At 43.3% G+C, this 17132-nt stretch overlaps 1 protein-coding gene across 1 annotated transcript in view; it reads right to left on the reverse strand.

The window, feature by feature from the left end:
- The window catches only part of dlgap2a (discs, large (Drosophila) homolog-associated protein 2a), a 1214142-nt gene that overhangs the window by 1196119 nt on the left and 891 nt on the right, over positions 1-17132 (reverse strand). The gene's annotated exons all lie outside the window — the stretch shown is intronic.

The raw sequence follows: 17132 nt of genomic DNA on the forward strand, positions 1-17132 counted from the left end.
AATAAAGGTAGCCTCTTTCTTTGTTAAACTCAAGAAAACCTGTCCAATTGCTTACTTGCTATGATCATAACAAGAACCAATTAAAACACCTACTGAATTGGGCAGCACATCCACTTTAAAAAACAATTAAACCTGTTGTAGTCAAACAAGGAGAGGGAAAAAAGGGAAGCCCTTCGACCCCTCCTCACATGAACATAACAGAAATCTGGGGGCTCACGTCGGAGATCAAACCCAAAGACAAATGGGAAATAGGAAGCGGGAAACTAAACTGATCGTTTCAATGCAGGTTTTCAGTACTAGAGTACTAAAATGTCTACATTCAAGGCCAGTACCTTCCTAGAACAGAGTGAAGTAACTTGGGCCATGTTAAAAGCCCTATCTGTTGTAGAGTAGAGGAATGTAGCTGGGCAGTTAAGAGATTACTATCTGTCCAAAAGCTAGGAAGCCTGAAATCCTAAAACTTGTGGCCAACCATTTTAAAATTGACACTGAAGAACCAGAGACAGGTATAGAATATGAATCAGACAAAGTAACATTAGCTAGGGTACAACTAGAACAGAGAAGACTAGAATTAGAATTCCAGAAGGAGCAAGAGAGAGAATTCCAGGAAAGGGAAAAAGGGCTTTCCAAAGGTAGTTAAGGCAGCTTGAACTGAATAGAGGAAGACCCAATGTACCCAGTGAAGGAACCGCAAGTGAGGGAACTACCCCTAGATCAGGACCGGGTGCCGAGTTCTTAAAGTTCTCCCAGTTGATGCCAAAGTTCAATGAGGGGGGGGGGTGAGGAAGCATTTTTTGTCTCTTTTGAAAAACTTACAAAACAGCTGAAGTGGCCAGCAGAGAGCAGGGCACTGCTATTGCAAAGCAAACCAACAGGAAAAGCCCAGGAGGTTTATTGACTGTTGCCTGATGAGAGCTCATGATGAATGAATAAAAATGCTATCCTGAGTGCATGTGAGCTAGTATCGCAGGTGTACCGCCAAAAATTCTGAACTCTCCAAAAGCAGCCCAAACAAACTTACCTCAAGTTTGAAAGGTTAAGCAGCTTGCTTTTGACCAGTGGATATGGCACTCAAGATACAGTCCACCTATGAAAACCTCACACAGGCAATCCTCCTCGAGGAGTTCAAAAACTCACTTCCCCTTTCCATGAGAAATTATGTGGAGGAACAAAAGGTTTCAAGAGTCAGGCAAGCAGCAATCCTGGCTGATGATTATACACTTATTCACAATCCTTCCCCCAAGGGAAACCCTTCCTTAGTCCTCCAAAAACCTGAAAAAGGATAGAAGGTGGAAGGGTGATAGGAGGATGAACAGCCATGAGAATGGAGAGCTGGAAACACAGGGGCCCCTCCTGAAGCCAAAAAGAAAAAGGTGCTGAGAACAGGAATGACGCCCGAAAGTCTATATGTTTCCGTGTAACAAGGCAGGTCACCTTCGAGCTAACTACTGGAAGTTACAGGGAAAACCCATAGGATGAGTCAGGGTACACCAGACCAGTGCAGGAAAAAGGGGTCCTGATGGAAAGCACAGCAGACCAGGCTGTGGCTTTAACTGCAGCAGTAAAACTACCGCTGAGAGTGTGGGAAAACTTAAAAATCCCTGAGAGTTAGCAGGATTTTGCACCCAGAGGAAAAGTGATCCCATACCCTTCAAGTGAGGCAAGCCTGCCCATAATCATACTTAGGGATACGGGGCCACCCAATCTCTTCTACTGAGAAAAGGCATGACCTTTCCACCCAGAGTGTGCATTGAATGTTAGAGGAAAGTATATGCCCATATCTTTATACCAGGTGCACCTGGAGTGCAACCTTGTTTCAGGACCAGTAACCGTGAGATAGGCCTTAGTTTACTTGTGGATGGGGTCGACCAGCTCCTGGGTAATGATCTGGCGGGGGAGAATATGGTAGCTTCCCCAGTGGTTTTAGAGACACCAAAAAAAAAAAGAGGACAGGGAGACAGAGCAGTTACAGGAAAAGGTCCCCGACATTTTTCCTGACTGTGTGATGACCTGGTCCATGGCCAAACAAGCTCCATCAGAGGACGCTGAACTGACACTGCAGGCAGATGACCCTACTGTCCAGTTATTTGAAACCTTCTTTGGGAAGTTAGAGGACCCAAAGGATGGGTTAAACAGGTCTTCCTTGGTCGAGCCTCAGCAAGCCGACCCAGGGTTAAAAAGGTTAGCAACGACTGCCCAAAGTGAAGCTGAAGCAGAGGGAGTTCAAGAGTGCTACTATTTCAAGGATGAGGTGATGAGGAAGTAGAGACCTCCTCACAGACCTGCAGACAAAGAGTGGACAGTGGTTCACCAGGTAGTTGTGCCACCGAGGTACCATAGGGAAATATTGAGAATAGCCTACAAGATTCCAATGGCTGGACATTGGTATCAGAAAAACCCAAGCCTGCATAAAACAGCATTTTCACTGGCCAAAACTCCACAAAGATGTGCTGGAGTTCTGTAAGACTTGCCACACGTGCCAGGTTGTGGGGAAGCCTCAACCTGCAATAAAACCTGCACCCCGAGTTCCCAGATCGGCATTTAGGGAACCGTTCAACAGCGTGGAGCCCCTGTCAAAAACAGAAGGGGGCTACCAGTATTTTCTCATCATTATGGGTGTGGCGACTCAATTTCCAGAGGCTATCCCTCCAAGAACTATCTCTGCCAAGGTAGTGGTGGAAGGGCTAACCTAATTCTTCACCCGAGATGGGCTGCCTGCTGAGAATCAATCGGTCTGGGGCACAAATTTTATGTCCAGTATTTTTCAAAAAGGTAATGGGTAATCTGGGCATAACCCAGCTAAGGTCCACAGCTTATCACCTACAGTCATAAGGGGCTTTGGAGAGGTACTACCAGACCCTAAAGATAATGATCAGGGCATACGGCTATGAATACCACCATGACTGGGACAAAGGGCTGGGATTTCTTCTGTTTGCTACCAGGGACTCACCCAATAAATCCACTGGCTTTAGTTTCTTCGAATTAGTTTATGGACACGAGGTGAGAGGTTCTCTAAAACTAAACAAGGAGGGTTTTTTGGGACACAGGGACAAATCTTTCCTATTAGACGACATCTCCATGTTCTGAGAACGGCTCATGAGAGCCTGTGCGGTGGCTCAGTAACACCTAAAAACCTCCCAGACAACTATGAAAAGACAGGTGGATAAACATGCCAAGGAAAGAACATTTCAGCCCAGACACCATGTGTTAGCACTATTACCAATATAGGGAGAACCACCGAAAGCTTGGTTCAGTGGTCCATACAGAGTAAGAAAGAGAATTAACCAGGTGAATTATATAATTGACACCCCATATCATAGGAAAAAGCAAAGGCTGTGCCACATGTTAAAACTGTATCTTGTAGATGGTACACACTGCTGTAAACAAGCACAGGTCTGTCAGGCAGTCAGGAAAGAGGGTGAAAGGGACAATGAGGCCGAGCTAGAGGGAGGCCTGAAGGATTCCCAAATCGAACCCCCTACCGTCTGGTTAACCAACATGGAAATGCTAGGGAGATTAGACACCGTACTCTCCTATTTAAACGCAGAACAGAGAGGAAACCTAACAAGGCTGCTCACAGCATTTAAGAGGGATCTGCAGGGACAAACTAGGGTGCACAACCCTCAACCAACACAATGTGAATATAGGATAAAACCCTCCCATAAAACAAAATCTCGATCGCCTAGGCCCCAGGAAACTGACCCAGGTTTGGAAGGAAATTCAGACTGAAGACCTAGAAATTAAAGTTAGAAATTCTGAAGGGACCCACATAACAGCTCATAAGCCAAAGGCAAACCTCAAGCCCAGAAAAGGTTTTTGTGGCAGATTTGGAGGGTGGTGATGGTGGTGGTAATTGCAGGTCAAGTATCCTAACTGAGGAGGAATTGTGGGCCAGGCTCAATGAACTGGAACAACAGGAAGAGATGCAGAACAATGGCGCCACACAAGTGCCAGGCAATGACCATCTCCAACAAGAGAGAATCTAACCATCGCCACTTGACATTCAATGGCATTACCAACACTGAATCCCCCACTATCAACATCCTAGGGGCTACCACCGACCAGAAACTGAACTGGAGTAGCCATATAAATACTGTGGCTACAAGAGCAGGTCAGAGGCTAGGAATCCTGCAGAAAGTAACTCACCTCCTGACTTCCCCCAAAGCCTGTCCACCATCTACAAGGCACAATTCAGGAGTGTGATGGAATACTCTCCACTTGCCTGGTTGGGTGCAGCTCCAACAACACCATTCAGGACAAAGCAGCCCACTTCATAGGCAACCCATCCACCACCAATGCACAGTGGCAGCAGTGTGTACTATCTACAAGATGCACTGCAGCAGTGCACCAAAGGCTCCTTAGACAGCACCTTCCAAACCTGCGACCTGTACCACCTAGAAAGACAAGGGCAGCAAATGCATGGGAACACTACCACCTGCAGGTTCCCGTCCAAATCACACACCATCCTGACTTGGAACTATATCGCCGTTCCTCCACTGTCGCTGGGTCAAAATCCTGGAACTCCCTTCCTAACAGCACTGTGGGTATACCTACCTCACATGGACTGCAGCAGTTCAAGAAGGCAGCTCACCACCACCTTCTCAAGGGCAATTAGGGATGGGCAACAAATGCTGGCCTAGCCAGCGACGCCCACATCCCATGAATGAATAACAAAAAAGGATGAAATTGATAGTTGGTCTCAAGCTGCAAGGAAAAAAAAAAATCCAGCACTGGGTTAAAATACAAAATGACTATGAAGCACTTCAAGGCAGGCTAAAACTTGTCTTATGTTGTTATGGTGCCATTTAGCCCACTTGCATTTATGCCAGGACAGCTAATCCACACAAATGAAGTCACTGTTTTACTAGGTGACAATTGGTTTGCAAAGTGCTCTGCAAAGCAAGCTGTTGGCCTGGCGGAGCACAGGAAAAACCATATCCAAAAAGCACTGGATGAACTTCAAAGTTATGAAGAACTTTGAATCCAGGGTTGAGTTCACTGATAGAGAAACTGGAAAAGGAAGGTATTGTAGAAATACACGAGAAATTCAGTATATGCTGGAGCACAAGCTGACTGAGCCCAGTCAGAGCAGTTGCAGTCCCCCAGTTGTGCTCCTGTCCAATCCTGGATGAAAAAAAAAGAGTATAGCCATAACAGTGAGACTGATGAGTGTGTGTGTATACACAAAGAACAAAGAAAATTACAGCACAGGAACAGGCCCTTCGGCCCTCCAAGCCTGCGCCGATCCAGATCCTCTATCTAAACCTGTCGCCTATTTTCTAAGGGTCTGTATCTCTTTACTTCCTGCCCATTCATGTATCGGTCTAGATACATCTTAAAAGACGCTATCGTGCCCGCGTCTACCACCTCCGCTGGCAATGCGTTCCATGCACCCACCACCCTCTGCGTAAAGAACTTTCCACGCATATCCCCCCTAAACTTTTCCCCTTTCACTTTGAACTCGTGTCCCCTTGTAATTGAATTCCCCACTCTGGGAAAAAGCTTCTTGCTATCCACCCTGTCTATACCTCTCATGATTTTATACACCTCAATCAGGTCCCCCCCTCAACCTCCGTCTTTCTAATGAAAATAATCCTAATCTACTCAACCTCTCTTCATAGCTAGCGCCCTCCATACCAGGCAACATCCTGGTGAAACTCCTCTGCACCCTCTCCAAAGCATCTACATCCTTTTGGTAATGTGGCGACCAGAACTGCACGCAGTATTCCAAATGTGGCCGAACTAAAGTCTTATACAACTGTAACATGACCTGCCAACTCTTGTACTCAATACCCCGTCCGATGAAGGAAAGCATGCCGTATGCCTTCTTGACCACTCTATTGACCTGCGTTGCCACCTTCAGGAAACAATGGACCTGAACACCCAAATCTCTCGGTACAGCAATTTTCCCCAGAACTTTTCCATTTACTGAATAGTTCACTCTTGAATTGGATCTTCCAAAATGCATCACCTCGCATTTGCCCTGATTGAACTCCATCTGCCATTTCTCTGCCCAACTCTCCAGTCTATCTATATTCTGCTGTATTCTCGGACAGTCCCCTTCACTATCTGCTACTCCACCAATCTTAGTGTCGTCTGCAAACTTGCTAATCAGACCACCTATACTTTCCTCCAAATCATTTATGTATATCACAAACAACAGTGGTCCCAGCACAGATCCCTGTGGAACACCACTGGTCACACGTCTCCATTTTGAGAAACTCCCTTCCACTGCTACTCTCTGTCTCCTGTTGCCCAGCCAGTTCTTTATCCATCTAGCTAGTACACCTTGGACCCCATGCGCCTTCACTTTCTCCATCAGCCTACCATGGGGAACCTTATCAAACGCCTTACTGAAGTCCATGTATATGACATCTACAGCCCTTCCCTCATCAATCAACTTTGTCACTTCCTCAAAGAATTCTATTAAGTTGGTAAGACATGACCTTCCCTGCACAAAACCATGTTGCCTATCACTGATGAGCCCATTTTCTTCCAGATGGGAAGAGATCCTATCCCTCAGTATCTTCTCCAGCAGCTTCCCTACCACTGACGTCAGGCTCACCGGTCTATAATTACCTGGATTATCCCTGCTACCCTTCTTTTTAATTTGCGGCCTCAATGAAATGTTCCTATCATCACATTTCATTTCACATGGTGGGGAGGTGTCACGCCAATGTGCTTTGTTGAATGATAATCCCCACTTCTGACCTGATGAGGAGGGAAGGTCACTGATGAAGCAGCTGAAGATGGTAGGACTTAGGACACTACCCTGAGGAACTCCTGCAGTGATGCCCTGGGACGGAGATGACGGACCTCCAACAATCACAACCATCTTCCTTTGTGCTAGGTATGACTCCAACCAGCGAAGAGAGTGTCTCCCCCCCGCCCCCCCCAGATTCCCATTGACCAGTTTTGCTAGGGGTCCTTGATGCCATACTCAGTCAAATGCTGCCCTAATGTCAAGGGCAGTCACTCTCATCTCTGGAATTCAGCTCTTTTGTCCAAGGCTATAAAGAGGTCAGGAGCTGAGTGTCCCTGGCAGAATCCAAACTGATCATCAGTGAGCAGGTTACTGCTGAGCAAGTGCCACTTGATGGCACTGTCAACGACCCCTTCCATCACTTTACTGATGATTGAGAGTAGACTGATAGGGCGGTAATTGGTCAAATTGGATTTGTCATGGTGTTTGTGTACAGAACATGCCTAGGCAATTTTCCACATTGCTGTGTAGATGCCAGTGTTGTAGCTGCACTGGAACAGCTAGCTCTGGAGCACAAGTCTTCAGTACTATTGCTGGATTATTGTCAGGGCCCATAGCCTTTGCAGCATCCAGTGCCTTCAGCAGTTTCTTGATCCCATGCCGAGTGAAATTGGATTGGCTGAAGACTGGCATCTGTGAAGCTGGGGACCTCAGGAGGAGGACAAGATGGATCATCCACTTGGCACTTCTGGCTGAAGATTATTGCAAATGCTTCAGCCTTGTCTTTTGCACTGATGTGCTGGGTTCCCCCATCATTGAGGATGGGGATATTTGTGGAGTTTCCTCCTTCTGTTAGTTGTTTAATTGTCCACCACCATTCACGGCTGCATGTGGCAGGACTGCAGAGCTTAATACTGATGTGTTCATTGTGGGAGCGCTTAGCCCGGTCTAGTACATGCTGCTTCCACTGTTTGGCATGCAGGTAATCCTTCACCAGGCTGACACCTTATTTTTAGGTATGCCTGGTGCTGCTCCTGGCATGCCCCCCTGCACTCTTCATTGAACCAGGGTTGGTCCCCCAGCTTGATGGTAATGGTAGGGTGGGGAACATACCGGGCCATAAGGTTACAGATTATGGTTGAATATAATTCTGCTGCTGCTGATACCCCACAGAGCCTCATGAATACCCAGTTTTTAGTTGCTAGATCGGTTTGTAATCTATCCCATTTAGTACAGCGGTAATGCCACACAACACAATGGTGGGTGTCCTCAATGTGAAGGCGGGACGTCATTTCCACAAGGACTGTGGGGTGGTCACTCTTACCAATATTGTCATGCGACAGGTAGACTGGGGAGGATGAGGTCAAGTAGGTTTTTCCCTCTTGTTGGTTCCTTCATCACCTGCCACAGACCCTGTCTAGCCGCTATGTCCTTTAGGATTCAGCCAGCTCAGTCAGTAGTGGTGGTGCTACCGAGCCACTCTTGGTGATGGACATTGAAGTCCCCCACCCAGAGTACATTCTTTGCCCTTGCTACCCTTAGTGCTTCTTCCAATTGGTGCTCAACATGGAGAAGCACTAATTCAGCAGCCAACAAGGGGGGTGCAAGAGGTGGTAATCAGCAGGTGGTTTCCTTGCCTATGTGTGACCTGATGCCGTGAGGCTTCATGGGGTGCAGTCAATTTTGAGGACTCACAGGGAAACTCCCGCCTGACTGTATACCACTGTGCCACTACCTCTGCTGGGTCTGTCTTGTCAGTGGGACAGGACATACCCAGGGATAGTAATGCTGGTGTCAGGTACATTGTAAAGGTATGACTGCGTGAGTATGACTATGTCAGGCTGTTGCTTGACTAGTCTGTGGGGCAGCTCTCCCAATTTTGGCACAAGCCCTCAGATGTTAGTAAGGAGGACCTTGTAGGTAGACAGGGCTGGGTTTGCCATTGTCGTTTCTGGTGCCTAGGTCAATGCCGGGTGGTCTGTCTAGTTTCATTCCTTTTCTTACACTTTGTTGTGGTTTAATGCAACTGAGTGGCTCGCTAGGCCATTTCAGATCCAATCACATTGCTGTGGGTCTGGAGTCACATATGGGCCAGACTAGGTGAGGATGGCAGATTTCTTTCCCTAAAAGGTCATTATTTGCCTATAGTTCTGATGGCTTGCAGAGTTTTTGGCCTATGCTGCAGGGTCATTCAGCCCTGGGCTACTCAACATCTTACTGGGTCAGAGTCTCATTTTGTTTGGCTGGATGGCAACTGGTTCTCTATAGTGGACAGATGTCAGTGAGCTTCCTTCAGCATAACCCAGTTTTCCAATATTCCTCCAAGGTTTCTAGATCCTAGATAAAAACAAGAAATGCTGGAACCACTCAGCAGGTCTGGCAGCATCTGTGAAAAGAGAAGCAGAGTGAAGGGTCACTGACCCGAAATGTTAACTCTGCTTCTCTTTTCACAGATGCTGCCAGACCTGCTGAGTGGTTCCAGCATTTCTTGTTTTTATTTCAGATTTCCAGCATCCGCAGTATTTTGCTTTTATTCTAGATCCTAGATGTGACTTTATCCTCATCTGATGTTTCTCTCAAGTCAATTGGCCCAAGTATTCCCTCAGGAGCCGTTCATCAGTATTTGGAGCCTTGTCAAGAATCAAGCTGCTCTTATTGTGCAGAGTCAGCAGGAGTTAGCTCTGCTGCTTCATCCAGGGGCTAATTTTCACTGCCTTCATATTATGGCTCAGCTGGAATATCTCAGTGGGACCTCTAGACCTGAAGTGCATGAACAGATAAGCTTCTGTTATCTCTTCTCACCATTTCTAAGCAGTCTTCCATCCACTTCATAGTCTAGATCTGCATGCTGTTAATTCAGATATGGCCAAACACCTTCAGGAGTGCCACCATGGATAGGATAGATCAGGCTCTCAAACACCCGTCAACACCCCCATCAAAGTGCCACATTTCCATAGAAACAGTTCCCATTTGTGCTGCAACATGAACAGAGCATCTAAACAGCAACTACTTGGTGTCTGTTATTTTCCTCCTCCACCACCCACCTGAAAAAAGTACTTAATTGAGCTATTACTGGATAAATCAGTGTTATCAAGAGAGATTATATTGGCTTATTGTACATGTGGTGGTTGGAAAGCCCCATACAATGGGACTATTCATTCCTTTCATCTATTCCTTTGTTATTGGCTTTAAAAAAAAAAGTGGTAAACTCACTAACCTTAGTGGCAGGTACAACTGTTGCCACTACCTCGATCTTTGACAACTCACTTGAATCCCTGGGCCTTTCAAATGAATAAATACAATCCATATTGAACCCTCTATTGCAAAGCTTTTTGACTCCAAGTTCAACATTGGTTCTGTACCAGGGAAAATTGGCCTGAGATATATGCAAAGCCTTCAGAAACAGATGATTATTGCGTCATAATTTGCTATAAAAGTAATGGCTGGGCTAGCAGCACTTACTGTTATTTATAGACAAATGGTACAGCAACTTCAAGGGAGGGCAAACGCCTGGTTAAATGCGAGATATCCAAAGGTTGCTGCCTCAGTTGCACCACTCTACCATTAACTTTGCTAAAATGGCACCTTACCTTCTGTCTCACTGAAATGCATTGAATGGCGTAAAGTTGCTATATTTGCTTAGTAGATACAAACTAAACTCATAAGACACAGTTAAGTCTGGTCATTTCAAGCACAAGCACCCTTTTAACCAAGTTAAAACAGTTAATTACTGCCAATCAACCTCTCTGACACCAAAAACGTCAAGAGTGGAGTTTGCTTCCTTCAGAAATTAATTGTTGTTGTAGATGTTAATGTAAAATTTTAAACTTAATTTTAACTTTTTCATTCTCTTTTTCTATCTCTCTCTCTCAATCTGATCATTCTTTCCTTTATTTCTCTTTCAGTACCTGACTTGACATCGAATTCACTCATTCTAATTTACATTTCCTGCACAGTCCTTGCGCGGTTTATTTCACAATCCTTCAATCTGATTGGTTAAGGAGATACACAATTATTTGCCCCATTCACTCAGGCCCCAGGTGCCCAGTTTCCCTCAATGTCATTATCAGCTCGCACTTTCAGCGACTTGTCACACAAAAAAATTGGAAACCTAAACATGCAAGGGCAAGTCTAAATAATAGCAGATGCTGTAAAATGCACTGCGACAGCAAACTGTATGGGTGTCAGGGACGAAATATTAATTTGCATATGCAAACTGTCTTATTAGAATACAGTACGACTTACATATCATGTTTAAAAAGCAAAACATCACATGGTGCTTTACAAGGGAGGGGGAAATAGACACTGAACAGCAGATGGAGCAATTTGGGGAAAGGGAGATGAACAAAAGAAAGGTTGACCAGTCTCAACAGGGTTGTTGAAAATGGGAGAGATTAGCAAACAGGATGGGTTTACAAAGAGAATTTCAGAATCTAGGCTCAGAATGGTTGAAGAATCTGCTATCAATGGTAAAGCAGAGAAAGGGAGAAAATAGATTGACAAAAAGAATCAGAAAAGTTGAGTGTTTAAACTGGGACACAAGTCATGTAGTCATTTCTAAATGCCTCCAATACACAGATTGGCAAATTCAAGAATTATGATATGTTCATTTACCTGGATACAATACTGTAGCTGTTATTTTTCAACACATGCCAGAAGAAAGGCAAAAGTAGCTTCCCTCAACATCAAGGCAGCATTCGACCTAGTATGGCACCAAGAACCCCTAGTAAAACTGAGGTCAATGCTGGGGGGGGCACAGTCAAGGGAAAAACCTTCCTGTGACTGTAGTTGTACTTAATGTAAAGATGCCCGTGATTGTTGAAAGCCAATCATCACAGCCCCAGGACATTGCTGCAGGAGTTGCACCAGCAGCGTCCTTGACCCAAACATCTTCAGCTGCTTTATCAATGACTTCGCTCCAACACAAGGTCAGAAGTGGGACAGTTCGCTGATAATTCCACAGCATGCAACTTCATTCACAATTCCTCCTATAATGAAGCAGCCTAAACCAGCATACTGCAAGACCAGGACAATATTCAGACTTGTACTGCCAAGTGGCATGTAATACTCACACCACCAGACACTGACCAATCCAAAAAGAAAAGGCCAAACCACCTCCCCTGAACTTCACTATCAACGTTCTAGAGATCACCAGTCAGCAGAGCTGATCTGGAGTCACAGCCATTTACGGCACAGAAGGAGGCTATTTGGCCCATCAAGCCCATGCCTGCTCTCCGCAGACCAATCCAATCAGTCCCATTCCGCCACTCGATCCCCGTAGCCCTGCAAGTTTATTTCCTTCAAGTGCCCATCCAATTTCCTTTTGCAATCATTGATAGTATCCACTTCGACCACCCTTGTGTGCAGCGAGTTTCAGGTATTCCTGGATGATCAACTGCATCAGCAATATCAATAATATGACTAACAAGAGGAGGGCAGAATCTGGGTAGTCTGCAATGAACAACTCACTTAATGGCCCTGAAAAACCTCTCCATAACGCTCGCCAGGTGTGTAAAGGAATGCTTATCACTCACCTCATTAGGTGGATTCACACTGCCACTCAGGAAGCTCAACAACATCAAGAGGAGGGTCCAGTTGATCCAATATCCAGAAGGCAAAAGACCACCACCTTCTTAGGGAAACTAGGGATGATCAATAAATGTGGCCTTGCTAGCCTTGCCAACATCCCAAGAACAAATTTAAGAAAATGATTAGACTGGCTATAGTCTGGAAAAAAATTAAAAGAACTGCGCTTTATTGTAAGCAAAATTAATGAACAACATCTGAATAGACAAATAACGTCACATTAGCCATTTTAAGCTAATTATTGATAGAAATACTATCCAAATTTTATAAGCTAAAATTTATGTTTTTGTTTTGTTTTCCATGTCTGGCTGCATAAAGTTTGGTAAGTTATTGTAAACAATATATTTGTCCGAATACTAGATTTAAAGCATTTTGTTCGACAGCTGAGGCTAGCAATATGACCTTTGAAGATGCAATGCTGTCTGCATTTAAATACTGCAGTTACTATCCTTCACCTTGAGAAACGAAACACACGCACACACAATAGATTAAGCCAAAATAGTATAAATACATTCAGAAAGATCAGTTTTATCTAGCTGATTTACATATTTAAATCTATTCTGTTTATCTCAGGTTACCACTCTTCCTTCCCATCACAATAAAACTTTATGAGAAAGAGGATGGGCAGACAACAGAATCTTTCACAGCTGACAATATCTCCCTTTTTTTCCATCCCACTATTGTGTTTAAAGGATATATGCAGCAATATCAGCATCCACCTTGAATATGACCCCTAAGTAACACTTTTCCTAAAAATAGGAAATAAATAAATCTCTTGATACATTATATATTTATTTATTTAGAGATGCAGCACTGAAACAGGCCCTTCAGCCCACCGAGTCTGTGCCGACCAACAACCACCCATTTATACTAATCCTACATCAATCCCATATTCCCTACCACAACCCCACCATTCTCCTACCACCTACCTACACTAGAGGCAATTTACAATGGCCAATTTACCTATCAACCTGCAAGTCTTTAGCTGTGGGAGGAAACCAGAGCACCCGGCAGAAACCCACCCGATCACAGGGAGAACTTGCAAACTTCACACAGGCAGTACAGAGAACTGAACCCAGGTCACTGGAGCCGTGAGGCTGCGGTGCTAACCACTGCGCTTTTTAAACCTATTTTTGTTATTTTGTCTTCTTTTGGGTCCCACACACCCATATCCGATCCTGCAGCCTCTCCCAGTTTCACTAACTTGCTACCAGGAACTAAGCAAATAGCTCAGCGCAGCTGTACTACCAATTTTGGCTCTCAACTCTTACAAAGCTGCAAACATTCGTTCAATATTCTACTAGTGCAAAACATGTTTTCATCAATATATTAATTCACCATGTTAACAAGATACATGGTCACCACAGGGGCCATGATGTATCGAAACATCACACATGATTCAAGATCAACGGCTTTTCTTTCACTCAACCATTTTCATGGTCCCAGTCTGATCATCAAACATCTAAAAGGACAGACCAATTTTTGCCACAATCTTGTCACATCCCTTTAATTCTCTCACTTGGCAGCACATCCCTCATTCTAGTCAATATTAATTTCTCTATCATGCTTATCCCAGTTTTCTTAACTGGTCTTGTTGGCTTGCTCACTAAATCTTCGATCACCAGATTTCTCCCTGTCCAGGTGTCCTTCTCAAACATTAGCTGCCCAGATAATACTAAGAATTGATGTGGAATATAATGTTCAACAGTTACTTCAGACGTCAATCTTTTTCTACATAAAATTTACTGCACAGAAATATTCAGCCCAACTGGTCTGTGCCAATGTTTATGCCCCACACAAGCCTCTTCCTACCCTAATTCATCTAACCTGAGCAGCATATCCTTCTATTTGTTCTCCCTCGTGTATTTACCTAGCTTCCATTTAAATGCATTTATATTATTCACTACAACCACTTAATATTCCAAAACGTTTCACATTCAATCCACTCCCAAGGTAAAGAAGTTTCTTCTTAATTCCTTACTTGATTCATTAGTGGCCATCTCATATTTATGACCCCTAGTTTGCATTCGCCACAGAGTGGAAAGGTCTCTACATCTACCCTATCAAACCCCTTCACAATTTTAAAGACCCTTATAGGCCACCTCACAGTTTCCTCATTTCCAGAGAAAAGAGCCCCAGACTGTTCAGGATTTCCTGATAGTTGTAACCTCTCAGTTCTAGCATCATACTTGTAAATTATTTTGCAAAAAAAAAAACACCCATAGATGAAATGGTTATTTTTAAAACCAAAAGCTGCACAATGTGGCACGAAATAACATTCACTAGTAGTGGCTTAACAAGAAACAGACCTTTTCAGATTATCAATCCAATCTATTTAGTTCTGTGCTTTGTAAGTCTTAGATAGCTAAATTACCACTACTAATGTTAAGACACTGTACAGTTTAATACGTTGAACTTGGCTTTTCGCTGTCATTTAAAATAAAAAAAACGCTCATGAAAACATCCACTGAAATCAAATGAGAATGTTCTACAAAACAAATACAAAAAAAAAGCATATTTTCATTGCAAGATATTTTCCCTGACAGAATTGTATTTGAAAAAATTAAAATTCCAGCTAGAAGATATTCTTAAATTTTACAAATGATTTCTCATGCTCCACACCACCCCAACAAGATTTGTTAGCATGCAGACCTATTTGATCACATACAGGACAGTCCATGAGTGGCCTAGGACTGCTCCATGATCATTTACAGGTATGAGAGTCAGGAGCAATTAGTACGAGTTGGAAACTCCAGTGCACTGCTGTGACTTTTTAAATCGTGTGATATAGGTGTAAATAAATTACACAAAATAAAGCTTTAACCACAGTGAAAGTAGGTATTTACATATATTGTGCAATAGTGAAAACCATTCTAGTTCTAGTCTAATTGAGATTCATTATAAACCATAAGAGTTAACCTCAAACAAACAGTCTACAATCGCATCTGATCCTCAACTTTAGACTGTGGTCTTAATCTCATTCTTGTTTATCTTACAGTAAGTACTTTATCCCATCTACTGATAAAATTGCAGTGAAAGTATTAAAATTATCAGTGCCCGAGTATAGACACAACTATTTATCAACTTCACAGTGCACAACCATCAGCAGAGGCCACCCATATCCAGCAACGCAAAAGTGCTCAAGCAGAAGAAAACCAATACATAAAAGATACTTCAAGATATAATTCCACTTAAGTTGAGGTAAATTGTACATGGTATGGCTTAATGAATCAAATTGCTTTTCATATTCCATGCTTTAAAATGTTTTGTAAATTACAATTATAAACGATGAGATTTCCTGCTGTGGTTTAGCATACCTAAATCTTCTATCAGAATGCTGCCGTATAATCCCTCCCTGTTTTATTTATATGTTCACATACAGTATTTTCTTTAGAAATAAAAGTCATGGTGTCTATTACTTAATGCTGTCAGGATAGTTTTAACATCTCAATGCTGTTATCCTCAAAAAAGGGTATTAACCTCTTTGTGCATTATTCTTAATAATTTTACAAGGACATCATTTACATGTAAACAGATGTACAGTGTGCCATAAAGTATCACTATATGCCTCACAACTATTGTTTATCCTTGAAACTTCCAACTACAATAGAGGCCAATGCAGAGAAATAAAATTCCTAAGCTGGTAATCTTTGGGTAATTTCCCTCGAGAGAATCTTGATTGCAAAATTACTGAAATGTGAATTTTCTGCACAATCATTTCACTGCCCTAATTCAAAGCTTAGAGCAACACACTACATCCAAGCAGCAATTCTAGTATAGGTCATTAGCAACTTTAAAAATTCTTTTCCAAATTATACAACTGTACATTACTATTTCAGGACACAATAACAGGCCTTTTTATCAGAAATCAGAAAGGGGAACTCTAAACAAATGGAATTTTAAATATTCCACTTCAATCATCCAGTTTTAAAGATAGTGAAGAATATTGTGAAAGCTAATAACATTTCATAGCTACATTTGTATCCTGGCAAAATAATATCACAAGATGGGATAATGGGTAAATTTGCATTTTCTTTTGGGTTTCAAGAAAGGTAACTATCTGCCTCTGCTGCACGGAATCTGGGACGCTGACCAGTGGCCATAAATCTTAAGTGTCTCAAACACTGTTAATGTAATAGAGAGATGTCACCCCTGGACCAGTTCATTGATGCTAAATTCCACTGCACCTAATTGATGCACCAGTTCCTCCAGCAAAATAATGTGTTCTGCCCTAGCTCCTGTGCTCTATTTCCTTTAGTGCAACAAATGCTAACATGCTTGACTGGTAATAATTGTGGATAATGGGCCATATGCTAATCTTGATCAGACAAGACTGCCCTCTGCTGTGCACACTTTCCTCTGCCCTTGAATACACAGCATTGTGTTTTGAGCCTGGCAACCCTGTGCTTATGGTAACATGCTGACACCACTTTATGTTAATCCTTAGCTGGTCTGTACCCTTCTGGAACTCTACTTCTGCTGCAACATCAGTATTAGAGAGCACCATCCAGGCTCACAAAGCATGCTCATCACCCAACGCCAATAGGATCGACCCTCAATACAAGTCACAACATACTATCCCTTTGACCCAAGCAGATGGTATGTGTCACAGTGCTCTGCCCTCAGTCGGGCTATTGCTGGAAATCAGAAATAAAATCAGGAAATGCTGGAAATATTCAGCAGGTCTGGTAGCATCTGTGGAGGGATGAGATGGACATCCCCACAGATGCTGCCAGAGCTGAATATTTCCAGCATTCCCTATTCTTCTTTATGCCTTATTGATGTATTCAATCTTCAGCCCTCCTTCACTTACTCAGACTATCCCGTAAACAATGCCATGCTT

Source organism: Heterodontus francisci, chromosome 3 (assembly GCF_036365525.1).
Source record: "Heterodontus francisci isolate sHetFra1 chromosome 3, sHetFra1.hap1, whole genome shotgun sequence".
NCBI lineage: Eukaryota > Metazoa > Chordata > Chondrichthyes > Heterodontiformes > Heterodontidae > Heterodontus > Heterodontus francisci.